Source organism: Canis lupus, chromosome 17, assembly GCF_011100685.1.
Source record: "Canis lupus familiaris isolate Mischka breed German Shepherd chromosome 17, alternate assembly UU_Cfam_GSD_1.0, whole genome shotgun sequence".
NCBI classification, from domain to species: domain Eukaryota; kingdom Metazoa; phylum Chordata; class Mammalia; order Carnivora; family Canidae; genus Canis; species Canis lupus.
Genome location: NC_049238.1, coordinates 37,253,930 through 37,262,986, shown reverse-complemented (window position 1 = coordinate 37,262,986; position 9,057 = coordinate 37,253,930). Strand labels below are relative to the sequence as shown.

At 44.8% G+C, this 9,057-nt stretch overlaps 1 pseudogene; it reads left to right on the top strand.

Annotated features, from left to right (window-relative positions):
- Nucleotides 1–2,412: 2,412 nt before the first annotated feature.
- Nucleotides 2,413–7,016, top strand: LOC611861 (annotated as a pseudogene).
- Nucleotides 7,017–9,057: the final 2,041 nt, after the last annotated feature.

Below are 9,057 nucleotides of genomic sequence, written 5' to 3'. Positions count from 1 at the left end.
CAATAAGAAACAGCGCACTGTGGGCTGAACCAGTTGAGTAGCAAAGGTTGCAAATTGGCTACCTGTGGGAAAGATTAGAGTCACAGACAAGTTCATCTGGCCCATAAGTGTTATTTCAAAATATGGATTGATTCCTAACATTAAAAGACAAGAGAGTTCACATTTTTAAAAATCTGGATTTTTGCCTTTTTTTGTTTTTACCCTGACAATACTAAGGTTTTGTTTCCACAGAGGGCTGGAATGGAGTGGTAATGCCCCTTCAGGTGGTAGTTCGATTTATTTCTTACCTCAACTCACTTCTTTCAATTATATCACTTGCCATGCCCATTAGCTACTGTATTTAGTATTATATATTCTTGGAACTAATATGACAGCCTTTGTTTAGAAAATTCACAGATCCTGAAGTCCTCTCCTTTTGTTTAAGCTATTTTAGTAAGGTTAAACTCACTCCATTTACACATGAATCAGGATTACTATACTCTCTACTATCTAGAAGCTCTTCTGAGATATGATGGGTATTAAGAAAGCCTCCAAGAAGCCAAGAGAGTGGGCATAAAGTCCACTGCAACTTTTTCCAGGTAAAGGCGTCACACCTGACCAATTTACTTCTCTCACACACAATTCTATAAACTGTTTTCCCATCAGGTTTTCTAGTTCAAAGATGAAAATAATTAGGAGAAAAAAATTTCAGTTTGTGAACATAAGAAGAAATCTCTTCCCTCAAACCTACCCTTCCCAAAAAAACAGTTCAAGGAATTTTTTTCATCAAGATTAATGATGGATATAGGAGGAAACAGTCTTCCCAGCTATAAAGCCACAATGATTAGATAATATGGTATTTGTAGAGGAATAGACACAAAGATAAATGGAACATAACAGAGAACTCAGAAATAGACCCACACAAATATGTCTAATTAATTTTTGAGAGAGCAAAAGTAATTCAATGGAGGAAAAACATCCTTTTCAATAAATGGCGCTGGACAATTAGACATCTACAGGCAAAAAAATTAACCTCAACCTAAACCTTAACCCTATATAAAAATTAACTCAAAATAGATCATGGACTTAAACAAAATATAAAACTATAAAACTTCTAGATAAAAATGGAGACAATCTTTGATACCTAGGACCACACAAAGAATTTTTAGACTTGACACTAAAAACATGACCCATAAGAGGAAAAAATGATAATTTAGACCTCATCAAAATTAAAATATTTACCCTGCAAATGATCCTGTTAAAAGGATGAAAAACAAATTACAGACTAAGAGAAAATATTTGCAAGTCACAAATCTGACATAGAACTTACATAGATAGAACATATATCTAGAAAATACAAAGAACTCTCAAAACTCAACATTCAAAAAACAAAACAATGCAATTAGGAAAGGGCAGAAGGGAATGCCTGGGTGGATCAGTTAACAGTTTGATTCTTGATCTCAACTCAGGTCTTGATCTCAGGGTCATAAGTTCAAGCCCCACATTGGGGCTCTGCAATAGGTATGGAGGAAAGAAAGAACAGATAAGAGGGAGGCAGGGCAGGATAGCAGAGGAGTAGGGTTCCTAACTCCCCCCCCCCCTCAAAAAAAAATTACCTAGATAACTTTCAAATCATCCTGAAAACCTACAAATTCGACCTGAGATTTAAAGAGAGAACAGCTGGAACACTACAGAGAGAAGAGTTTGTGCTTCTAAAGGTAGGAAGGTGGAAAAAAATAAGAAAATAAAAAGGAATCAAGTGGGGGAGGGGCCCCGCGAGGATCTGGGCTAAGGCCCCCAGCGAGAGCCTCCAGGACAGGAAAGCCCAGCCCCGGAGAAGCAGGAACTTTAAAAATACCCCCGGATTCTTCCCGGAGGGAGAGGCGCTCAGCGGGGAACCCGGGCAGCACCGCTGTAGGGGCAGTGGAGCGCCCAGTCTCCCAGGGTCACTAACAGGAGGAGGTGCACCCCGGGGAGAGCGCGCCGCACCCTGTGGGCCGAGCTCGGTGAAGGGCTGGAGCGCCCGGCGGGGCCTCGGGAGCAGCTGGGGGTGGGGGTGGGGCCCCAGCGGAGGAGGCTGCGCCCTGCTGCCCTCGGGAGCCGGGGCCCCGGGAGCGCGATTCCAGCAGCGCAGGCCCCAGATCCCAGGGCACCGGGGACAGAGCCCAGGATCCGACGCTCCCCCTCCCTGGAACAGGCGGAGGCGGGGAGGGCACAGGACACTGAGGACACACCTGCCACTAGGCGCCCCCAAGCTGTGCAGATCAGCGCTCCCGCCCCGGAGGATCCAGGCCGGTGTGGACTGGGAGACTGCGGTAGTTACTGCGGGAGCTGACGCCAGGGCTGGAGAGCTGGCCGCCGCCAGTGTGCTTGTTCCTCCTGGGGTCAACCTGTGCCTGGGACGGAGTGGGGCCACCAGGGAACAGGGGCCTCATGGGGTAAACAGCTCCCACTGAATCCAGCACCTGGCCAGGAGGGTGGGACAGCTCCCGTAGGTGCACACACCTGAGACTCAGCACAGCAGGCCCCTCTCCCAGAACACCAGCTGGAAGGACAGGGGAAGAGCAAGTCTTGACCAAGCAGCGCTGGAAAGCTCCATGGGAAGTCGAGGTATTTACAGTATATAGAACCAGAGGGTACCCCTCCTTTTTTTTTTTCTTTTTTTTCCTTCCTTTTTCCAGTACAACTCATTTTTAGCCACTCTGCACTAAGCAAAATGATAAGAAGAACTCACCAAAAAAGAAACAATCAGAAAGTACTCTCTGCCAGAGTTACAGAATTTGGATTACAACTTAATGTCAGAAAGCCAATTCAGACGCACAGTTATAGAGCTACCGGTGGCTCTGCAAAAAAGCATAAAGGATTCAAGAGACTTCATCACTGCAGAATTTAGATCTAATCTGGCTAAAATTAAAAATCAATTAAATGAGATGCAATCCAAACTGGAGGTCCTAACAACGAGGGTTCACGAGGTAGAAGAACAAGTGACATAGAAGACAAGTGGATGGCAAGGAAGGAAGCTGAGGAAAAAAAGAGAAGGACAATTAAAAGACCATGAGGATAGGTTAAGGGAAATAAATGACAGCCTCAGAAGGAAAAATCTACATTTAATTGGGGTTCCAGAGGGCGCCAAGAGGGACAGAGGGCCAGAAAGCATATTTCAACAAATCGTAGCTGAGAACTTCCCTAATTTGGGGAGGGAAACAGGCATTCAGATCCAGGAGATAGAGAGGTCCCCTCCAAATCAATAAAAACTGTTAAACACCTCAACATTTAATAGTGACACTTAAAAAAAAATAGTGACACTTGCAAATTCCAAAGATAAAGAGAAAATCCTTAAAGCAGTGAGAGACAGGAGATCCCTAACTTATATGGGGAGAAATATTAGATTAACAGCAGACCTCTCCACAGAGACCTGGCAGGCCACAAAGGGATGGCAGGATATATTCAGGGTCCTAAATGAGAAGAACATGCAGCCAAGAATACTTTATCCAGCAAGGCTCTCATTCAGAATAGAAGGAGAGATAAAGAGCTTCCAAGATAGGCAGAAACTGAAAGAATATGTGACCACCAAACCAGCTCTGCAAGAAATATTAAGGGGGACTCTGTGAAAGAAAGAGGATGCCCAAAAATAATCCACAAAAACAGGGACTGAATAGGTATTATGATGACACTAAATTCATATCTTTCTATAGTAACTCTGAACATGAATGGGCTTAATGATCCCATCAAAAGATGCAGGGTTTCAGATTGGATAAAAAAGCAAGACCCATCTATTTGTTGTCTACAAGAGACTCATTTTAGACGTAAGGACACCTACAGCCTGAAAATGAAAGGTTGGAGAACCATTTACCATTCAACTGGTCCTCAAAAGAAAGCAGGGGTAGCAATCTTCATATCAGAAAAATTAAAGTTTATCCCAAAGACTCTAGTAAGAGATGAAGAAGGACACTATATCATATCATATCACATACTATATCTATCCAACAAGGGGACCTAACAATCATAAATATTTATACCCCTAATGTGGGAGCTGCCAAGTATATCAATCAATTAATGACCAAAGTAAAGACATACTTAGATAATAATTCACTAATACTGGGTGACTTCTATACGGCACTTTCTGCAAATGACAGATCTTCTAAGCACAACATCTCCAAAGAGATAAGAGCTTTAAATGATACACTGGACCAGATGGATTTCACAGATATTTACAGAACTTTACATCCAAACGCAGCTGAATACACATTCTTCTCAAGTACACATGGAACTTTCTTCAGAATAGACCACATACTGGGTGGGTCACAAATCAGGTCTCCACCTGTACCAAAAGACTGGGATTGTCCCCTGCATATTTTCAGACCACAATGCTTTGAAACTTGAACTCAATCACAAGAGGAAATTTGGAAGAAATTCAAACACGTGGAAGTTAAAGACCATCCTGCTAAATGATGAAAGGGTCAACCAGGAAGTTAGAGAAGAATTACAAAGATTCATGGAAACTGATGAGAATGAAGATACAACCATTCAAAATCTTTGGGATACAGCAAAATCAGTCCTGAGAGGGAAATACGCAATACAAGCATCCCTCAAAAAAATGGAAAAAAACTCAAATACACAAGCTAACCCCACACTTAAAGGAACTGGAGAAAGAATAGCAAATAAAACCTACACCAAGCAGAAGAGAGTTAATAAAGATTTGAGCAGAACTCAGTGAAATAGAGATCAGAAGAACTGTAGAACAGATCAACAAAACCAGGAGTTGGTTCTTTGAAAGAATTAATAAGATAGATAAACCATTAGCCAGCCTTATTAAAAACAAAAGAGGGGAGTGGGCAAATAACCGAGGCTCTCCAGGTAGCCAGATGCTCGCACCACATCAAGGCGCAAGCAGGCGAAACCCCAGCACATCAACTTGGAGGAGGACCAGGGTGAGCAGCCACCGCAGCAGCCGGCCCTGGAGTTTGCAAATGCGGCCACAGCAGTGCCAGCGGCGGGGGAGCTGGGTGCTCCAATGAACCACCATAGGGAACAGCAGTGAAGCCAACAAGGATGGAATGACTGCAAAGAGGACTCGGTGGGAGGAGACTCACATCTGTGAGAAATGCTTGCAAAGTTCTTCAGCTTCTCGGAGTTCTTAGAACATAAGAAAAATTGCACAAAAAATCCACCTGTGCTCATCATGAACAACAGCGAGGGGCTAGTGCCTCCGGAAGACTTCTTGGGGCCGCGCTCAGCCATCCTCCACACAGTCCAGGCAGTAAGGATGGTCACAGGGAGGATGGCAGCAGCTTGAGGGAGCTGAAGGAGAAGCTGGGTGCTGAATCTGTCATGTACCTGAAGACTGAGACCGCCCAGCTGACCACGTCCCAGGACATAAGCTATTTACCAAAGGCAAAGTGACACTAACGTCACTCTGCAAGCACTGCAGGGCACCAAGGTGGCAATGAATCAGTGCAGCACTGAGGCACCACCAGCCCCTGTACCCGGCGCAGGGCTCAGCATCCCATGGGTCCCAGAGCAGATCCTGTGCCTGCAGCAGCAGCTGCTGCAGCAGATCCAGCTCACTGAGCAGATCCGTGTGCAGGTGAACATGTGGGCCTCGCATGCCCTCCACTTGGGCATGGCGGGAGCAGACACCCTTAAGACCCTGGGCAGCCACATGTCCCAGCAGGTTTCCACGGCCATGGCCTTGCTCAGTGAGAAAGCCGGCAGCCAGGGCCTGTCTCTGGACACCTTGAAACCAGCCAAGCTACCTCACACAAACATCCCTTCCACTGCCAGCTCCCAGGGGCTGGCGCCCTTCGCCCTGAAGCCTGACAGGTCGAGGGTTCTGCCGAACAGCATGTCGCGCCTTCCTGGTGCTTTGCTACCTCAGGCCCCAGGCTCTGTGCTCTTCCAGAGCTCTTTCTCCACCGTGGCATTAGACCTGTCCAAGAAAGGGAAGGGGAAGCCACCGAATGTATCCCCAATGGAGGCCAAACCGAAAGACAAGGCCATCCTCTGCAAACACAAGTATAAGTACTGTAGCAAGGTTTTGGGGACCGATAGCTCCCTGCAGATCCACCTTCGCTCCGATACTGGAGAGAGACCCTTCATGTGCTCTGTGGCCACCAGTTCACCACCAAGGGCAACTTCAAGGTGCACTTTCATCAACCTCCCCAGGTGAAGGCCAACCTCCAGCTCTTTGCCAAGTTCCACAATAAAATGATGGCAGGCAATGGCATTCCCTATACACTCTCTGTATCTGTCCCCATAGATGAATCAAGTCTCTCTTTAGATAGCAAACCTGTCCTTGTAATAGGGCCCCCCTGTCTAGGGCTACCTCAGAATCTCTCTTCAGGGACTAACCCCAAGGACCTCATGGGCGGCCCACTGCCCAACGACCTGCAGCCCGGGCCTTCCCTGGAAAGTGAGGATGGATCCCTAGTGGGAGGGGTGGGCAAACCACACTTCCCCAAGGGTTGATGGCTTCCAAGAGAGTGGGACCCCTGAGCCAGGGTCGGAGACCCTGAAATTACAGCAGCTGGTGGAGAACATCGAGAAGGCCACCACCAACCCCAACGAATGTCTCATTTGCCACCGGGTCTTGAGCTGCCAGAGCTCCCTCAAGATGCATTACCACCCCCACACATGGGGTGAACGATAGCTTGGCACACCATAGGAGGAAGCTGGCCATCAAGAACACCATGACTTTGTTAGGAACTGATGGAAACAGAGTCCCTGAGATGTTTCCAAAGGAAATCCTGGCCCCTTCGGTGAACATGGACCCTGTCGTGTGGAACCAGTACACCACCATGCTCAATGGAGGTCTGGCCATGAAGACCAATGAGATCTCTGTGATCCAGAGTGGGGGTATTCCTACCCTCCCAGTCTTCCTGGGAGCCACCTCCATTGTGAACAACACCACCATCTTCAAGATGGATGGCTCCCAGTCTGCCACCTGTGCTGCAGTGGAAAAACTAAGTGCTGCCGACAGTGTCCCCAAACACCAATTCTCTCACTTCCTCGAAGAAAATAAGATTGCAGTCAGCTAAGCTCTTTGTTGAGGGAGAAATGCAGGCAGAATGACCTCTAGAACTCTACTACTTTTCTTTTCTTTTCCTTGTTAAAAGAACCCATCTCCTCCTGTTTTTCTTATTGATGTGCAAATGACGTTTACAGTGTGATCACAACCTCAGGCAAGTTCTACAATCAGATGTTGTTATGCTGCTTTGCAAAGAAAAACAATTGAAAAATAAAAAAAAATTGAAACAGAAAAAAATACTAAAACATATACAAACTAGAATTTTTTTTCTTTAATTTTGGAAAGAAGCAGGTCTTGCAAAATAGCTTTGTTACTTGCGACAAACTGTATACATAAAACCTTTGTACAACCGAGAGTAACTATTTCCAAGGACTATCCTCCTATTTAAAGTTGGAACTTACTGAACTACAATGGACAACTGTTAGCCTAATTGGGGGAGGGGGTACTGTATACTTCCCTGGTGACTGTATGTGGGTACGTGGACAAGATCTGGCATCTGTTTAGGGACCTGTTTTGTATGACCCCCCCCCCCCATTCCTGTACCCATCCTTCCCTTCTCTTTTTCTTCAATGTACTTTTTTTTTTCTTTAAACTAAGATTGTAGAATTACAAAATTCCTTCAACCTTGGGACCTTAGGTAGGATACCCTCAAATGGACTGGTTTAGTCCTTAGAGAGTCAATGCATGTTGCTGCTTATTTAAATAGAGTTCATTCAGAGCCCCAAGAGTGCCAATGTATACTCCCTATGCTTTCCAGATGCCTCCTTCCTGAGCCACCAGGAGGGCTAGGCACCTAAGCAGGGATCCTCAGGTGACTTAATTTGGCCCGCCAGTGCCTACTCAATCAAAGACCTGAGTTTTCCTTCTTGAAGAAACTCATGGAAAGGGCATATTTCTTACAGGTTCACATACTACTTTGTACAAAAAAAATGTCCTTGGTGCAGCTTATGCCAACTTAGTATGAAGCTTGTTCTAGAGTATTGCATGAAGGCTACGATGTTCGAACAGGCAAGTCATGGCTGTGAAAGCTTTAATTTATCTACCTCATTTATTTTTTATTTTTATAGCCATAGTGTATATTTTCCTTATTTTATGACTGCCGAAATATTATGAGGCCCTGTCTTAAACCTGAGTTGATGTGTGGTGGGAGCAGCTGGACGTTGAAGTTTTTTCATGATTCTTTTTTTTTTAAACCTTCCCCCCCCCCCCTTTTTGTATATGTAATGATGAAACATCCTCTGATGGTTGAACAAGGAAGGAGAAAGAAAGACCTTAATTTCCTAGTGAAGAATCTCCTTCTTTGGGGAAAAGTAGATCAAGACTCTTAACAAAAGTTGGTCTGTGTTATTGCACCTGACCTTAGGATCCAAAAAAAATTTTTTTATCATGTTGTGCCTTTCGTTCTGGAATAGTAAGTACACAATGCTAGTACCTGTTTACACTGTGAAATGGATATTGTTACAGAGAACACACCAGAGACTTTCTCCCTGTTAAGCAAATCATGCTCATGTGAATGTATGATCTGTGGAGGAATCCCCTGTAGTTTTTACCTGCTGATGTTGTCTGTCTTGTTGGAGAATAAATTTTGGATGCTCTTTTTTCTTTCCCCCCGCAAAGAGAGAGAGAGAGAGAGAGAGAGAGAGAGAGAGAAAGACAGAGAAAGGCCTCAATTTAATAAAATCATGAATGAAAAAGGAGAGATCACAACCAATACCAAGGAAAGACAAATGATTTAAAAAACATATTATGAACAACTATATGCCAATAAAGTAGGCATATATTTCCAGAAGAAATAGATGCATTTCGGAAAACCACAAACTACCAAAACTGGAACAGGAAGAAACAGAAACCCTGAACAGGCCGATAACCAGGAGGAAATTGAAGCAGTCATCAAAAACCTCCCAAGACACAAAAGTCCAGGGCCAGATGGCTTCCCAGGGGAATTCTATCAAACGTTTAAAGAAGAAACAATACCATTCTACTAAAGCTATTCCAAAATATAGAAAGAGATGGAATACTTCCAAACTCGTTTTATTAGGCCAGCATCACCT